The 17,908-nt window shown below is 39.6% G+C and overlaps 1 pseudogene; it reads left to right on the top strand.

Moving 5' to 3' along the window:
* Positions 1 to 14,562: 14,562 nt before the first annotated feature.
* LOC134378214 (programmed cell death protein 7-like) overlaps positions 14,563 to 17,908 on the top strand; it is a 26,202-nt pseudogene continuing 22,856 nt past the window's right edge.

The raw sequence follows: 17,908 nt of genomic DNA, 5'->3' as shown, positions 1-17,908 counted from the left end.
TGCTGCAACTCTGACCCCATGTTTCTGTTCAGCATTGCTCTAGGGAAGGCTGTCTGCAGTGACTCCGTCCCATTGACAGATCTCTTCCTGGACCCCCGGACTTTTCCATATATCCTTTGAGATCGGGGTGGAGGCTCCCAAGGCTTCAGAGCTGTGGCATTCTGCCAGCCTGAAAACCTAACACCAAATGGACGCCGCAAAGGCTGCAGGCTTGTATCTTCCAAAGCTGCACGTCCAGCCACACTCTGGGCCAGTTTAGCCCCATGACTACATTACATTGGAAACCTCTTGCAAGCAGAGTCTCTAGAGACTGTCTTGTTTGGCTTGATGAAGTAAGTGGCATGCCAGGGAACCCTATGTGGTAAAGAACCGTGGGTGGCTTTAGGAGTTGAAAGTCAGCCTCCAGCCAACAGTCAGCCAGCAAGAAGTCAGAGTCCTTGGTCCCACAAACCCAAGAAAGTAAATTCTGTCAACACTCTAAGTGACCTTGGCAGTAGATTCTTCCCCAGTCAAGCATCCAGATGAGACACAGATCAGACAACACCTTAATTTCAGCTTTGTGAAACCCTAAGCAGAAGACCTGAGTTAATCCATCCCTGGTTTGGGACCCACCCCAAAATTGTGAGAGTGTACATGGAGTGCAAGCCCTTCTTTGACAAATTTTGTGTTTCATATGGCTGCCCTGTTGCATTTCTGTTTTTCTTACTTCTTCACATTCATTTCCCTGCCTTGATTATGGCAGAGTCTCCGTGAGACAAACAAAACAAAACAAAACAAAACAAAACTCTGTTGACATAGAGCCCCACAGATCAGCCACAGCTCTAGGGCTCCCGGGGCCTCCAGTGGCATTTCTGCTTCAAAGACCGTGTGTCTGAGATGCACAGCCCTCCTCCTTTCAGGTCCTTTGGGATAGTCTCTTGACTAAATCTACTGTGGCTGGATGCACAGCAATGTGAGGAGTATTTATGGTGAAGAACTAAGAGCAAGTTAAGTGCTAAACCATGTTTCAATGAATCCATATCTTGTACAGCTTTAATTTGAGGCTTCCAGGGTCAAGGAGGCTTCCTTCCCCTTGACATCAACTTGTTCCTTCTTGAGCCTCAACTTTGGGGTGTATGGACTTGTCTGCTAATTGTTCCCACTTCCAGATATGAATACAGCCGGGCTTGCTCAACCCCTGGCCCCTTCTTCCTTCCTTCCTTCTTTCTGTGCTTCTTTCATTTTTTTAAATTCTTGAATAATTCTCCCTAGTTCTCTTTCTGTATATCCTTCATTTTCTTTTTATTATTATACATTTTTAATTATACAAGTGATACATGAATATAATGTCATATACTAATGTATATTGTGTGGCATCAAAGTACATTTGAACTGTCTTTTTCAAACAACAAAATAGCTTAGAGTTTTTTCTCTTTTTACATATGCAGTATATATAAAATCATTCTTTTAAACAACTGTATAATATTATCATATTATTCATATATCACAATGTATCCATCCCCTTAGATATTTAGGTTGTTTCCAATATTTTGAAATAGCGAACAAATACTGTGTGAATGACTCCTTGGGCACACATGTGATGATTTCCGTAAAATATACACCCAGAAGTAGAGCTCTGAGTATGTCCACTTTCATTTTATTTGCTACTGGCAAATTGTTCTCCAAAGTGGCTGTGGCCGTTTCCACTCTTACCAGCTATGCAGGAGAGCGCTGCTTCCTGTATTCTCTTTTCTGCACATCCCCCACTGATGATATTACCCAACTTTAAAATTTTTGCTTTTGTATTTCTTTTCCCTTCTCTTTTTTTCTCCTTCTCCTCCTCCTCCCTGTCTCTCTCTTCTGCCTTCTCTCATTTCTCTGACTCTAATTCTCTCTCAGTTTCTTTTGCTCTTTTGTCTCTTCATCCTTTTCTGCTTTTTTAATTTATAATTTTTTAAATTAAAATTTTTAATTTATGATTTAATTTGTGACCCAATTTGTTACTTAATGAAGGTCATGAAAATGCCTGTGTCAGCAAATGCACATTTACAAAATAATTGCAATGGCTGCAGAGTGTTCTCTCACTGTCCTGCCATGCTTTTTAAAAATTGAGGTATGCTTTGGATTGAATGTCCCCCCAAAAAACTTAGTCCCCACTATGACAGTGTAAAGAGGGTGGGAAATCCTATTACAGTAATGGAAAGGTGGGGCCTTGAAGAGGTGATTAGATTGTGTGGCCATGCCATAGTGAGTGGACTAATAATGGTGGTCAGGGGCGTGGTTTGGAGGGCTTTAAAAGGAGAGCACACAAAGAGTCTCTCTCTATCTGCTCTGCTATTTTCTGCCATGTAAGACATCTGGGTCACTGTTCCCACTACCAAGACCCTCAGCAGATGTGTTCCCTGGACTTTGGACTTCCCAGCCTCTGAAACTGTAAACAATGAATTTCATTTTTTTGTAAAGTACCCAGTTCCAGACATTTTGTTATAAACAACAGAAATGGACTAATACAAGGTAAAATGCCCATAACATAAAATTAACCATCTTAATATACAATTAATACAATTTAGTGGCATTTAGTACTTCACAGTGTTGTGCAAACAACACACCTATCTATGTCCAAGACATTTTATCCCCCCAAAAGAAAACCCCATATCCATAAAGCCTTCACTTCCCAGTCCTCACTCTCCCAGTCCCTGGCAACCACTAATCTGCTTTCTGTCTTTGGATACTTCATATAAATGGAGTCATAAAATATGTGACATTGTGTGTCTTTTTATTTTACTTAGCATAATGTTTGTGAGGTTAATCCAGCACATAGGAACTTCATTCCTTTTTATAGCTAAATAATATTCCATTGGATGGATATGCCACAATTTATTAAACTTTTGCCCTATTAATGAATATTTGGGTATTTCTGCCTTTTGGCTCTTGTGAATAGTGCTGCCATGAACATTTGTGTATAAGCTTTTGTTTGAATACCAGTTTTCAATTCTTTTGTGTATATACCTAGGAGAGAAATATCTGAGTTGTATGGTAATTCTATGTTTAATTTTTTGAGGAACTGCCAAGCTGTTTTCTGTAACAGCTGTGCCATTTTTAATTCCTACCATCTGTGTATGAGGGTTTCTATTTCTCCACATTCTTGACAACACTTGTTATTTTCCATTTTTAAAAAATCATAGCTATCCTAGAGGGTACAAGGTGGTATCTCATTGTTTCTGTGATGTGCATCTCTGTAATGAATAATGATGTTGAACGTCTTTCCATGCGCTTGTTGTGCATTTGCATATCTTCTTTGAAGAAATGTGCATTTGAGTCTTTTGCCAATTTTTCAATTGAGTTCCTTGTCTTTTTGTTGTTAAGTTATAAGAGTTCTTGATGTATTTTGGATATCAGATGACCTCTATCAGATATATGATTTTCAAATATTTTTTCATTCTGCAAGTTGTCTTTCTGTTTTCTTGATCGTGTCCTTTGATGCACAACAGTTTTTAATTTTGCCAAAGTCTAATGTATCTATTTTTTCTTTTATTGTTTGTGCTTTTGGGGTCCTATCTAAGAATTCATTGCCAAATTCAAGGTCATGAAGATTTACTCCTATGTTTTCTTCTAAGAGTATTAGAAGTTTAGGTTATTGATTTATTTTGAGGGGTTTTTTTGTTGTTGTTGTTGGTTTTTTTTGTATATACTGTGGGGTAGAGATCCAACTTCATTCTTTTGCACGTAGATATCCGGTTGTCCAGAACTATTTGTTGAAGAGTCTAGCTTTTCCCCATTGAATGATCTTGGCATTTATTGAAATCAATTGACCCCAGATGTATGGGTATGTTTCTGGACACTCAATTCTATTCCATATATTGACCTATACATCTATATTTATGCCAGTACCATATTGTTTTGATTCCTAGTGTTTTGTTTTGTTTTTTTCTGGTAAGTTTTGAAATTAGGAATTGTAAGTCTTCCAACTTTGTTTTTCCTTTTTCAATATTGTTTTGGCTATTTGGCATCCACTATGAATTTTATGATCATCTTTTCCATTTCTGCAAAGAAAGGACATTCAGATTTTTTTAAAGAAATGAAATTTATTTCTTACAGTGTTGGAGGCTAGGATCTCCAAGGTCCAGGAGGCACATCTGGTGAGGGACTTCTTCCCAGTGGGGACTCTGCAGAGTTCTGTGGTTACATGAGGTATCACATGGCAAGGAGAGAGAAGAGCACTTTGCCATTGGGATTTTGATAGGGATTACAATGAATCTGTACATCACTTTGGGTAGTATTGCCATCTTAACAGTATTAAGTATTCCAATACATGAACATGGGATGTATTTTGGGATGTATTTCCATTTATTGAAGTTTTCTTTAAGTTCCTTCTGCGATGTTTTATAGTTTTCAGTGTACAAACCTTATACTTCCTTAGTTAAATTTCTTTCTCTCTCTTTTTTTTTTTTTTGCTTTTGCTTTCACTCCCCATTATCCTCTTCCTTCTTTTTTTTGCAGGGGGGGGGGTCTCTGAAGCTGAACAATTCTCCCATTTGAAAATGAAGCCCATTATACAGCTTTAGAGCAAAGTAATTTTAGAGCAGTCAAGACTCTATCTAATTACTCTTCCTGCAGTCTTGCTCATAGAAAGCCTTTGAGTTTCTCTTTTCTATGCACATGTTAGAGTCAAGGCTGTTAGTGTTGCTTCCAGAACTGAAGTTACAATTTTGTTTTTACATAGGTGGGAGCCCAGCAGGCCTTAGGACAGCAGGACCTGAGCTGGGGACTTGGTCAGGGGAATGGGAAACTTGAGATGTAGTCCAGCAGACACACCCACTTGACTAGATCTCCATTAGCACTCAGGAAAAACCTTGGTCGTTTCTATTTGCTTTCCCAAAGCTTTTTGAGTCTTCTCCAATTGAACATACTCCTGGAATCAATCCCTTGAGAGATTTGAGAGCTCCTAGCTTTTAGGTAAAAGTCATATCTTATGAAACTGCACTTTTATCCACCCAGAAACCCTTAGTCTCTGCATTTAACAACAGCAATATTTGATTGGAGAAAACTGGTAGATCTCTAAGGCATTCAAGATTTTTATGAGTTTAGTGTACACGGATATTTTGGGAACCTCTCATTGGTTTAAAATTTCACCGCTTCTGAACATCCCTCTTCTTGAGATATTTCCTGAAAGATGAACCATAAACTTCAGACTGACCCACCAAGGCCCAGGCAATTTTTTAAGTTTCATTCCTCATCCTGAGATATATTCTTATGTAGTACAGGAGACAAAAGATTTAGTTAAAATAGAATATTGAATTTTTTTGAAACAATACCTGAATTTTTACATCATCAGAAGCATAACATCATTTTCTTTACATAAATTTTATTCTAAACAACAGGACCTAAATTCAAGAATTTCAGTATGTAGTTCAACAATAGTTACTTCTCAAAATGGTAAATAAAACTGATTGATACAAAAATCATAGTTAGATCCAGAAAATATTGTTATGGAACTGAGTAAAAAAAATAAACACTGATCTATGAAAAAATAAATAAGAACTGAGTTTAAAATACTCCTGTTTTACCTGATCAAATTAAATTGTAAAGTAAATTGAAGTAGGGAAAATTACAATTCTCAATATATGAAATAGACTACAAATGAAGAATAAACAATTGTGAAGAAATTTGTTTAAATGTTCACTTACCAAATGGTACAATTAAAATATACAAATATTATGCAAGGACACAATTAAACTCTTTTTATATAATATTGTAAACATTCAAAAAGAATATTCTTTTGTGCATCCTGTAAAGAGAGTGTTGTCACATAAGTAACTATAACTTAAACACTCTCCCAGAAAATTAGATAGAAAGCTAATTACTGTCTAACAACTATTTCTCTAACTTATGTCAAAGAGATTCTTGGAAAATATTTGAAGGCCACAGTTTAAAGCCCAAGTCAGCATTTGAGAAGAAGCCTAGCTCTGCTGCATGGCAAAAACCCAACCACAGCCAGTCTCTGAGCCCTCCAAAGCAATGACTGGGGTGAAACTGCCACTTAACGGGACCTGGGAAGAGCTGGGTCTTTCTTGCCTTAGTCCACGGTAGGCGACAGAGACTAGACTGGCCCATTTCTGTCTGTGCTCCTCAAATCTCTGCATCTGATGCAAATTTATTCATTCAATGAGTATCGATAAAGTACCACCATGTGCCATGTGCTGTTCTGGGCATAGCAGCTCAGTACAGCTCTACGGACCATCATCATGGCATGACAATGCTTTGAGCTTGGCAGCTCATTGCCAAACTCCAATTCCAAGGAAAATACCATCAGGAAAGAAAGCAGATTAGCCTCTAAATAGATTCTGCCTATCTCTCAAATTTTAAAACCTGATTTCTGAGTGACTTGATATAGCTGCTTTAACATGTGGAAATAGTGAATGGGACATGTCTCATTTTCTATCTTATAGGTAATAGCTGGAATTGAGACAAGATGCAAAGAGTAATAAATATTAGGCAAAGGTGTCTCCCAATAGTAAGCCCTCTATTAGGACCTGTAGCTAAGATTTTAATTGAGAAAGCACATTTTAAATTTCAGTAGCCTTAATGGATTTTTAAATCAAAAATTATCTGTGAGTTTTAAATGGAAGAATTAATGCTCAGAGTGAGAGAAATGGAAAGTCGTCTATGGCTATACTACCCTGACTGCACTTGATGTCATCTGAGAAATGGAAATTTGCTGAAAAATAGAAATACAAACCAACTGCAGTGAAGACAAAAACAAGATAGGATTCCTCTGTAAAAACTTTCATATTTTTGTTGATTATTTTTCCATATTTTACTACATTCCAAACACAATTCTATTAAGAAATTGTAGTTGAAAACCTTTTTATTTAAACTTGCTGGCCTTTTTTCATTATACCTTTCATAAATGCTGGTAGAATGTCTATATCAGCATCATCTTTAGCAGCTGCAAGACTAAAAATTGCAGAACTAAAAAGAACAGTAGAACTTACAGAAAGTTATCAAAACATAGTGTGGCTGAAGCGCAAACTAAACAGTTATGAGATTAGGCTGCTGATTCTACCACTGGCCTCATGGTTAAGTGGGGTAGGCCGTTGTTGAATTTCCAGATTAGCAGAGCTCAGAGGGGACTTACGAATCTAGAGGCTTATCATTCATGGCAATTTTCATTAGTTCTTCAATATTAACCACACCTTTGAGGCTACAATTAGCATGATAAGATGATTTAGGTGTTAAGTATCATTCAATTTTTAGCTTTTTTTTCCCCCTTAAAAGTGCCACATTGGATTGGACCTGCAGGAAGCATCAAACATTTCTGTCTAGGTTTGCTGTCATTATGTGAGGTGATGCTAATTAGGCCCTTGGCACAGTGTTTGGCACAGAAGCTCTATCATCACTATTGTTGTTACTGTTATCCATACGATGGACTATTACATATGTGAATTTTGTAAGGAAAAAATACATATAGTAAATATACGATCTTCTTTGATGTTAGAAGTGATGTTTATCTTATTTTTATTCCTTTCTGTTATTGCCTTTTTTATATTGAACTATATTGTATGTATAATTAGAAAAAAGCAATTAAAAAGGCAAAGAACTCTTTAGAAAGAACAAGGTCACAAAAAGGATCCTAACTTTATTGTGGACCAGACACAATCTGAATAATTGGTCCCCCTCACAGGCCCATTTATATAGAGGAGATGGGCTGCTCAGGTGGCCGTATGTAGGTAGCGCCAGCCATCAGGAGCATCGGACAGCCTTTCCCTGGATCACACCAACCCACTGACTGGGGTCACTAAGTACTCTCTGTGCACTTTCTCCAGGGAAGGAAGCTACATCTGGACACTTGGCACAAGTGTGATGTAGGACTCTCCGTGATGTCCTTGGAGCCCTGCATGGGAAACTGAGATGTAAAGCGGGCGCCTTTGGAGTTGTCTGGCCAGCAACAGTGTCTGTAGAACGGTCACTATTCCTGTGAACTGCTTCTCTGGTCTCATTACCTCACCATTAGATAGGAGGATGACAGTACTGTCTGCTCTCCTTTTACAGAGGCATTCCAGGAACCAGCTGAGTGGCGTCTGATCCCTCTCTCTTTGTGACATTTGTCAGTGGTGTCCAGGGGTGGATTCCTAGAATTGTAAGATGGAAAGTTGTCTCAGGAGGCCACCCATCCGGCCCCATCTTTAAGGAGGACTGCAACCAAGGAACAAAGACGGTCAGGGCTGATTCCTTCTCAGCTTCCCTGCATAACTCATTATGGCTCTAAAACCCGGCAGTCAGTAATGTCCTTTCTATCCCTCTGTAAATCTTTTTGCTCTTAAATAGAATCCCTCCTGGGACTTCTTTCAAACTGGTTCCTTAGTCTTCTCTGGTGTCTCCAATTTCTTAGTATTCACTTGAAGTTGAGGAGTTCTAAACTCAACATTTCCTCTGACAGATTCTAAGCAGTCTTGAGTAGAGTAAAAGACAATTTGTATCCTTCAGTGCTATATAACAGTAATTCCAGGCAACATTGGGAATTCCAAAAAATTCCCAATGTTGTGAGGGAAAATTGGAACCTCAGTGTAGTGAATTGAATTATGTCCTCCCCAAACTCACTGGAGCTTGAATTGTGTCCCCCAAGTTTTATGTGTTAGAAACTTAGCCCCCACTGTGACTGTTAAGAGGGTGGGAAATCCTATTATGGTAATTGAAAGGTGAAGCCTTGAAGAGGTGATTGGATTGTAGGACCGTGCAGGAGTGAATGGATTATAAATGGTGGGCAGGGGAGTGGTTCTGAGGATTTTAAAAAAGAGGAGAGTCTGTCTTGCTGTCTCTCTGCTGTCTCTGCTTCCACCATCTTGTAATGTGAGACCCCTGGGTCACTGTAGCCACCACCAGGTGGACTCTGGTCTTCCCACCCTTGGAAACAGTAAGCAATAAATTTAGTTTTCTTTTTAAATCACCCAGTTCAGTGTACTTTGTTATAAGCAACAAAAACGGACTAATACACTCAGTGTCCCAGAAAAGTGACATCAGAATCCTACTCCATAGTTCGCCTGCTGGTGACCACTGGCAAGTGGTTTACTTTGCTTTGTCTCAGTCCTTCACAGGTGAAAAAGGAATAATAATAATAATAATAATACTTCATAAGGTCATTGTGAGGAGTAGATGAGATGGTACATATAAAGTACTTGATCTATGTTGTACATATTTTTCATACAAAATGTCCTTAAATACAAGCCAATCACTTCATCAAGTGTTCAATGGAAGAAATGAGATCTGTTCCAAAGCTGGAGAATAAAAGTGGCTAGAGTGGACTTACTGTAAAACAGAACTGTACTCTACTCTAAGGGATTTTCAAGGGTAATTTAACTGTCTTTAGTTTTTGCCTTAAATGCTAACTTTAGAGCCTCGCTCCATGATAAGCTCTGACTTCCCTAGGTAAGAGTTTGTCTTACAATTTTATAGTTCTCAGCAGTTTTCAAAGCAGTTTCTATAACCTATTTTTTAAGTTTAGTGATTTTGGAACCATTGCCCCAAGGATAAATAATATTTATAGACCTCAGGGAGAAAGAACTTGATTTAGAAATATCTTCTTTAATCCCCAGAAATCCCTATGAGATAGAAAAAACAAAACAAAACAAAAACTTATATATGAGCAGTGTGTTTGAAGTGGTCAATGCATGAGATAAAAGGTACATCCTTATATTTTTAGGACAAAGTAAAAAACATGTTGCAAATGAGGCAAGTTTCCTTAGATCTAATAACAAATAAATGAAGGAAAAAACCCAAACCTTAGGAAGTTTCCCTTTTATCCATCAAGGTAAATAAAAGGTTACAACTGCTTGTAACAGGCCAGGCACTATCTAAGTAGGATACATGTATTATGGCATTTAACCCTCGTACAAACTTGAAAGCAGGTGTTGCTTCCTCCTTTTCTACTTAAGGAAGCTCAGGCATAGACAGATTAATCGTCCCAGGGCACATGTGGCAGAGCTGGATCTCAACTCAGGTGGCGGGCTCCAAGAGACCACATCCTTTGCTTCCGTACCACGTTGCTTCTTTAGAGTGTTGCTGGTTGGGAACTTGTAGCGCAGCCCTGTGTTTATCCCTAACTTGGGAAGAAGTACAGCGCAGTAGTTAAATGCACATCTTCTTTTTCTTTTTGGTACCTAAATGATTCATCTTTTAATCCTGGCTTCACCACTTAATAGAGAATCAGTGAGGAGCCATTGATGACCTTCTCTGCCCCCTCCATCTCAAACTCTGTCTTATAAAGAAACTGAGGTCTAAAGGAGTAAGATATTTAAAATAGAAATAATGTTATGTACCCAAACACTGAGTTGTTTTGCCACCTTCTGAGTCAGCTTGCTATCATCAAATTGTAATGCATTCAGAAAGCTTTCTGTGCATCAGCTCTATTAGATGCACCAAGAGGTTTTTTTAGTATTAATATAACCTACTAAGAATACATGAATAAGGCAGTGAATTATGGAGAAAATTAGTTTTTAATACTTTGAATTAGCACTAATTTAAATAAGATAAATTCTCACTATTTCCTCTGATTCAGTGCATAATCTTTATTATTGTCTAAAGTATTACTTTTTATATCCATTTAACAGTTAAGTAGCTAGTAGGAATAGCTACCATCTGCTGAGCACTTACTTTGTGTTAGGAACTTTACTTAAACTATCTCAATTCAGCTTTTCAGTGAGGTTGGCTGATGGGAAATTGGGGAATAAAGCAGTCTCCAGCACCTGGCTTTGGCTCCCACTATAACCTCAAGTGATGGAGGTAGTGTTAAAACTTTGAATCATTCTGATGCCCCCGTGTGTGGATTTACACAGTCCTCTTCTGATTCCAGAAGTGTAACAACAAGCCTATGTTTATAGCTTCTGGCCTGCTACATTGCAACTTTAAAAGTCAGTATTTCTCCAATAGCTATTTTGCTACAAAATTTGCATAATTGTTGATTCCCCTGAGTGCCCTCTATCCCAGGTGAATCTCTAGTCTGGCAGATTCCATATTCTGATCCTCAGTAAAAAAATCTTCAAACTGGAAAAACAAGAGGCTTATTTATGACTCCTTCAAAATCTATTATCCAGAAAGGAAAAAAAAAAAATAAATAAATCAACAGAGTTCTTCAAATGTGGGCAAAACATTAGCCCTGATTTACTCAACCTCTGAGATATTTCATGGTAGCTAGGGTAAAAATTCTTGGCTCTGTTAATCACATTTGGATGAAACATCACGTTTTATAGAAATCATCTCCACATTGTTGTTTTGTTTCTGGCACGTTAATACAACTAATTCATCAGCAGAATGAGCAAGCCATTCTTGCAACAGAGCCAGGATTCCTTTGATGAAACAGAGCCACCACAAGCTGTTCTCCAGAATTCAGAAGGGTGTATCAGCCTGTGCGATGTGCCTTTTGCTTTTGAATTCAATTGGCCACTGATAAGATTGTAACTGATGTTTAACACAATAGGAAACAAAGTTACAGGATGTCAGTTCCAGGTTCTTACTGGTTTATCTTTCAAGTATGCTTTCTCTAAATATATAAACAATACACACATGCACACACACACACCATTTCATCCCATATGAATTTCTTCATTGTATGACCTTCTGTTCACTAACCAAAATGGGTGCTTGATAGAAGAAAACACAAATGAACCAAACTATCATGGAAATGGGAACCAAAGAAACTGATCTTAGTTGAGCAGCTCTGACTTCCTCCCCATCTCAGAGACACAGACACAAATGGGTCGGATCTGGTTGCCATGTGTGTAGACAGCCAGTAGCAATTCTCTGCCAGCACTGAGATGATACAGGAGACCTAGGGAGTAGAACCTGGTGGAAAGGGGTGGTAAGAGAGGTTTTTCCTCCCTCCAAGTTTTCAAGAAACTCCAATTCCCTATTGAGCAAAGAAAACAGAGCTTGTCAAGTGTCTGTAGTGCTATGACACATTCCCTATAAAACATATCCAATGGTTAAGTAAATTTTATGAAGTACATGTGGTGCATGTTTTCCCTGATGAATTGGGATTATTGGCTTAATAAGTATATTGACCTTTGGGACTAAGGGTGTGGGAGGTCCTCTCTGGAAGCTAAATAACATTTCTGAGCTATAAGGACGTATTATTGGCTCCTATGGACTAAGGTTGACTAAATTGTGCACTTGTGTTCTGGGAGGGTTGGAAAAACTTGGCCAGAGTCATAACAAGAGGATTTGAGAAATGGAGCTGTCAGAAAAGAAGTGGACCTAAGGACTTAAATATACTCAAATGTGAAATGGTCCTTTAACTAAGCCTGGGTGTGAAACTCTAGAATTAATCTATTTTATACCACATAGAAAAATAAATATATATCAGACAAAGAAGTCATAAAAATCCATCTGAACAGCTCAAAATAGTGTATGTAAAATAGCTCTTCATTGTGGCTTTTTAAAAAAATCCACCTGGTATGGTGGTTATTGATTTATTCTAAAAACCTCTGTTGTTTCTGCACAGAGAAATCAGTTTAAATGACAAACTGACATGTTGAATGTCAGTCTCAAATTTAACTGAAATAATTCCATACCCCTGTGAAATATAAAAATTCATATTTTGTCTTGCTTATGGAAGGGCAAAAGGAGTAGAAATAGAAACTAATCTCTCAAACTCCTCTTACCTTGTCCAGAGCAGAGGGAGGAGGGAAGTTGAGATTTGTAGTATTTCCAGTTAGTGTTTGAACTGCTTCAGGAGATACCTTAAATTGTGTGAGGCCACAGAGAATAATCCCCATTCTTTTGTGCCTTTTAGTTATGATGCAGTGCCTGCCCACGTGCTCCCACCATGTTCCTCTTGAATTAACTGAAGTGACTGAGTTTATGCGAAAATATCCTCTGAGTAACATGTTGCTGCAGACACAGACATGGCATGAGTGGCAGCTGGCCAGGGCTTTTCATGTGCCCCTTTGACTTTAGCCTCTCCACTCCATCCTGGGTACAACTGACTAGCCTCAAGGGATGAAACAGGAACATAGCAGAGAGCCTCTCTGTTGGGAAAATAGAATAGTTTAATCAGGTCCCCTCACCTTGAGTCTGGTTGGGGGTGGCGCGGCACATTCTTTGCAAACAAATTGTGTGTGGGTGGAGTGGTGTGCATTTGTGGCGCCACTACCTTGGCTAGTGTTGACTGCCTCAGGTGTCCGCCCTGCATGCGGCCGTGCTCTTGAACCTACGGCTCCAAGGACCTTTTTGTCCCCCCAGAACTTAGTCCCCACTGTGACAGTGTAGAGAGGCTGGGAAGTCCTATCATGGTAATTAAAAGGTGGGGCCTTGAAGAGGTGATTAGATTGTAGGACAGTGCTGTACTGAATGGATTAATAATGGTGGTCAGGGGTGTGCTTCTGGGGGCTTTAAGAGAAAAGTCTGTCTCTCTCGGCTCTCTCTGCTTCCACCATCCTGCAGTGTGAGACCCCTGGATCACTGTCACCAGCAGCAAGGCCTTCACCAAATGTGTTTCCTGGCCTTTGGATTCCTCAGCCTCCAAAACTGTAAACAATAAATACCTTTTTCTTATAAATTACCCAGTTTCAGGTATGTTGTTATTAGCAATAGAAATAGACTAACACACCAACTACTAAGATTTTCCCATCTTTAATAAACTATGACTTTTTTAGGACACATTTGCCATTATAACCTAAGCTCTTCTGTCATTTTGAACAGTGGACTTCCGTGTGGCAATTTGGGAATATGGAAAATACTAACTTTGTGGCAGTTAGAAAACAGGGGAAAAAAGCATTAGTACTTGATAACCTTCTTTTAACCTTTTAACTGAGGTATTGTTTACATACTTTAAAATGAATGAATATGAAAAGAAAAGCTCAGTAAACTTTTCCATACGTATACAACCAAGTAACTACCACGTAGATCTAGACCATAACATTTCCAGCACTCTAGAAGTTTCCCTTATTCTTCCTCCCAGTTAATACTCTTTCCATAGAGAATCTCTATTAGTACCTATCACCATAGATTGGATTTTCCTATTCAGTTTTTTGTGAATGTACAGAATGTATTCTTTTGTGCCTGCCTTCTTTTGTTCGACATTACGTCTATGAGATTTATCCATGTTGTTGCATATAGCTGCAGTTTATTCTTAATATTGCTGACTAGTATTCTATTATATGAATATAACTATATTTATATAGCTTCCTGTTGATGGACATTTGGGTTGTTTCCAGGTTTTGGCTCTTGTGTGTAAAGCTGCTATGAACATTCTTGTACATGTCTTTTGGTAAACATGTACACTCATTTCTCTTGGATAGACAGCTACAAGTGGAATTTTTATATTGCAGGGTATTGTGAATATTATACTTTAGAATATACTGCCAACAAATTTTCCCAAGTGTTTGTGCCAAATCACATTCCCACTAAAAATGTATGAAAGTTGTAGTTGTTCTAGATCTTTGTCAACACTTGGTATTATGAATCCTTTTATTTTTTATTTAATTTATTTTTTTAAAATAAAAATGAAATTTATTTAGTTTTCTTGAAATATAAATAACAAAATAATTGGTAAAAACCAAACCGAAACAAAAACTCCTGACATGTTATATGATCAATCCTCCGCCACCGCCGCGGCCCTCCCCGCTTTCCCGCCGCCTCTCCCTCAGCGACCCGGCGCTTTTCCGGGGGCCTCCGCCCCCTTCCTCCAGCCTCCGCTGGCTCTGCAGCCTCGGGCCCCAGCGGATGCCACCCGCCGCCTCCGCCCCCGCTCCAGTGCCGTCCCTTCCCGGGGAACGACGCCGGGGAGCGCCCGCGGCTGCCGCTTCCCGGCCCTGGACCGCCCCGGAGCCCGCGCTGGCCTGAGGCGCCGCCGCCATCCGACGTGCTCGGGGACGCGGCCCTGCAGCGCCTGCGTGACCGGCAGTGGCTGGAGGCGGCGTTCGGGACCCCGCGGCGGTCGGGCCACCCGGTGCCCGCTGGGCCCAGCCTAGGCGGACTGCGCGCGCGGCTGCGCGGCCTGAGCCAGGCTCTGCTTGTGCCTGCCCGGGCCTCACTGCCTGCCCGGGCCTCACCGCCTGCCCCGGCCGCGCCGCTGCGCACCGACCTCAGGCAGCCTATGTGGGCGAGGCGCGCCGGAGGCTGGGGAGGGTCCGGCGCCGCCGGCTGCGGCTTCGCGAGAGGGCCCGGGAACGCGAGGCCGAGCGGGAGGCAGAGGCCGCGCGGGCAGCGGAGCGCGAGCAGGAGACTGACCGCTGGAGGGTCAAGTGCGTGCGGGAGCTGGAGGAGAAGGAGCGGGAGCAGGAGCTCAGAGCCGCCGCTGATGGTGTATTGTCTGGAGTGAGGAAAAAACAAGCAGACACCAAAAGAATGGTGGATATTCTTCGGGCTTTGGAGAAGTTGAGGAAACTGAGGAAAGAGGCTGCGGCAAGGAAAGGGTTTGTCCTCCGGCATCAGCAGGTGAGACTTTCGAGCATCATCTTCAGCCGCTGAGGAAACTCATTAAAAAACGCCCTGAACGCTGTGAAGCTGAAGAGAGAGCCCGCAGAGTTGTGTGGGAAGGAGAACAGGAAGAAGAGAGGAAAAGAGAATTGGAAAAAACACAGAAAAGAGAGAGAGAAAACATTATCTCAGAAACGTGAAATTGAGTCCAAGTTATTCCGGGATCCAGACGAGTTTCCGCTCGCTCCCCTGTTGCAGCCTTTGGCAATATGACCTCCAAGCTGAGCTCCCCCTGCCAGCTCTCATCCAGGTAAAGCATGACTGGGATCAGTACCTGGTGCCATCTGATCGTCCCAAAGGCAGCTCCGTTCCCCAAGGATGGGTCCTCCCCCGCTCTCAAGCAGCGACATCTGGGCTACCGCCATTAAGCTGCATTAGTAAAGATGCTCCAGGATCTATTTCGAGCTCTCAATGTTAGTGACGCTGCCATCTTGTGCTGAGGACTAAATTGCAACTTCTAAACTTCGTGTGGAATTGCCAGACCCTGCAGTTACACTTTCCTTCTGTGCTCTGTCCTGGCTAGAGGGGCCTCTTGAATCAGGAGATTAATATTGTTCTTCAAGAAAGGATCTAGGTGAACTGAGGTTATTACCACAGGCAGTGGCCTTGGTTCACCAAATCTGCCTCTGTTTTGAGGGGCTTGGTCCAGAGTGATTTGTTAATTGACTCTAACTTTATCAATCCTTGTATAATTTTAGTTCCATGGTAGGTGTATTAGAAACTTCTTGGGTTTTAATTTGCATTTCCCTCATGACTAACAATGTTGAGTACTTCTTCATGTGCTTATTAGCCATTTGAACATCTACTTTTTCAAGTTCCTGTTCAAGTTTTTTTTCTGTTTTGTTGGGTTGTTTATTGATTAGTAGGAGATTTTTAAACCTTTTTGATATGACTCATTTGTCAGATATAGATATATATGTCAGATACAGATGTATACATATATATGTAGCCATATACATATTTATGTATATATCAGATATAAATAAGTCACACATAGCTATGTCAGATATCTGTAGGTCTCCAATCTGTACCTTGACTTTTTATCCTCTTAATCATATCTTTTAATGAAAATAAATTCTTGATTTTAAAAAGGTACATATCTTTTTTTCTGTGACCAGTGCCTTTTGTATTTTCTTTAGAAATCATTGTGTATACCAGATCAATAAAGATATTCAATGATGTTTTCTTTTTCTTTCTTTCTTTCTTTTTTTTTTTTTTTGGCAACTGGCCAGTCCAGGGTTCCAAACCCTTGACCTTGGTGTTACAACACTGCATTTTAACCAACTAAGTTAACGGGTCAGCCCAGAATGGTATTCACTAGTAGAAGATTTATTGTTTTATCTTCCAGATTTAAGAATATAACCATCTCAAATTATTTTTATGTATGGTGTGAAGTAGTGGGAAAGTTCATATTCTTCCATGTGGATATCTAATTATTAAAGCAGCATTTATTGGAAAGAGTTTTCTTTTTGGCATCTTTGTCTTAAATCAAGTGACCATGTATACATGTAAGCCTCTTTCTGAGCACAATGTCTTCATAATTGTAACTTTATAATAACTATAACTATATTGTAAATCTTGAAATATGGGGCTATAAGTTTGCTAAATTTGTACCTTGTTTTAAAAGATTGTTTTCACTATTACTATTCTAGGTCGTTTGAATTTCCACTATTTTTAGAAACAGCTTTCTAGTTTCCAAAAAATGTAATCCTTTCTGGAATCTGATTGAGAATTTATTGAATCTATAGATCTATTTTGGGTCAATTGACGTTTTAACAATATTGCATCTCCCAATCAATAAACATAATATATTTCTTCATTTATTTAGGTCTTTTAAAATTTCTCTTCATCATATTTTGTAGTTTTTAGTGTAAATTTCCTTAATATCTTTTGTTAGATTTAGCCTTTAGCATTGATGTTTTTGTTGCTTGTGAGTGACATTTCTTTTTTTTTTGTCTTTTTCATGACGGGCACTCAGCCAGTGAGTGCACAGGCCAGTCCTATATAGGATCCGAACCCACGGCGGGAGCGTCGCCGCGCTCCCAGCGCTGCACTCTCCCGAGTGCGCCACAGGCTCGGCCAGTGAGTGACATTTCAAAAAAATCCCATTATCCAGTCTTTGTTTCTAATATCCAGAAATACATTTGATATTTGTATATTAATCTTGTGTCCAGAAACCTTACTAACTTCACCTGTTAATTCTCATAGATGGTTTGTAGATTGCTTTGAACTTTAAAAATTTGTCATCATTTGTGAATACTGACAGCTTTACTTCTTTCTTTCCAATCTCTGAACTTTTTATTTTATTTCATTTTCTTGTGCCATCACATGGTTAGGATCCCAGATAGAATGTTCAGTAGAAGTGGTGATCTCATAATTAGCTTTAAAAGTTTTCCTTATTTCTAAATGAAATAAGACAGTCAGCTTCTTTATTCTTTTTAAAGGTCTTCTTACT

The sequence above is a fragment of the Cynocephalus volans genome, chromosome 5 (assembly GCF_027409185.1).
Source record: "Cynocephalus volans isolate mCynVol1 chromosome 5, mCynVol1.pri, whole genome shotgun sequence".
NCBI classification, from domain to species: Eukaryota; Metazoa; Chordata; class Mammalia; order Dermoptera; family Cynocephalidae; genus Cynocephalus; species Cynocephalus volans.
This window is presented reverse-complemented; position numbering and strand designations above follow the sequence as displayed.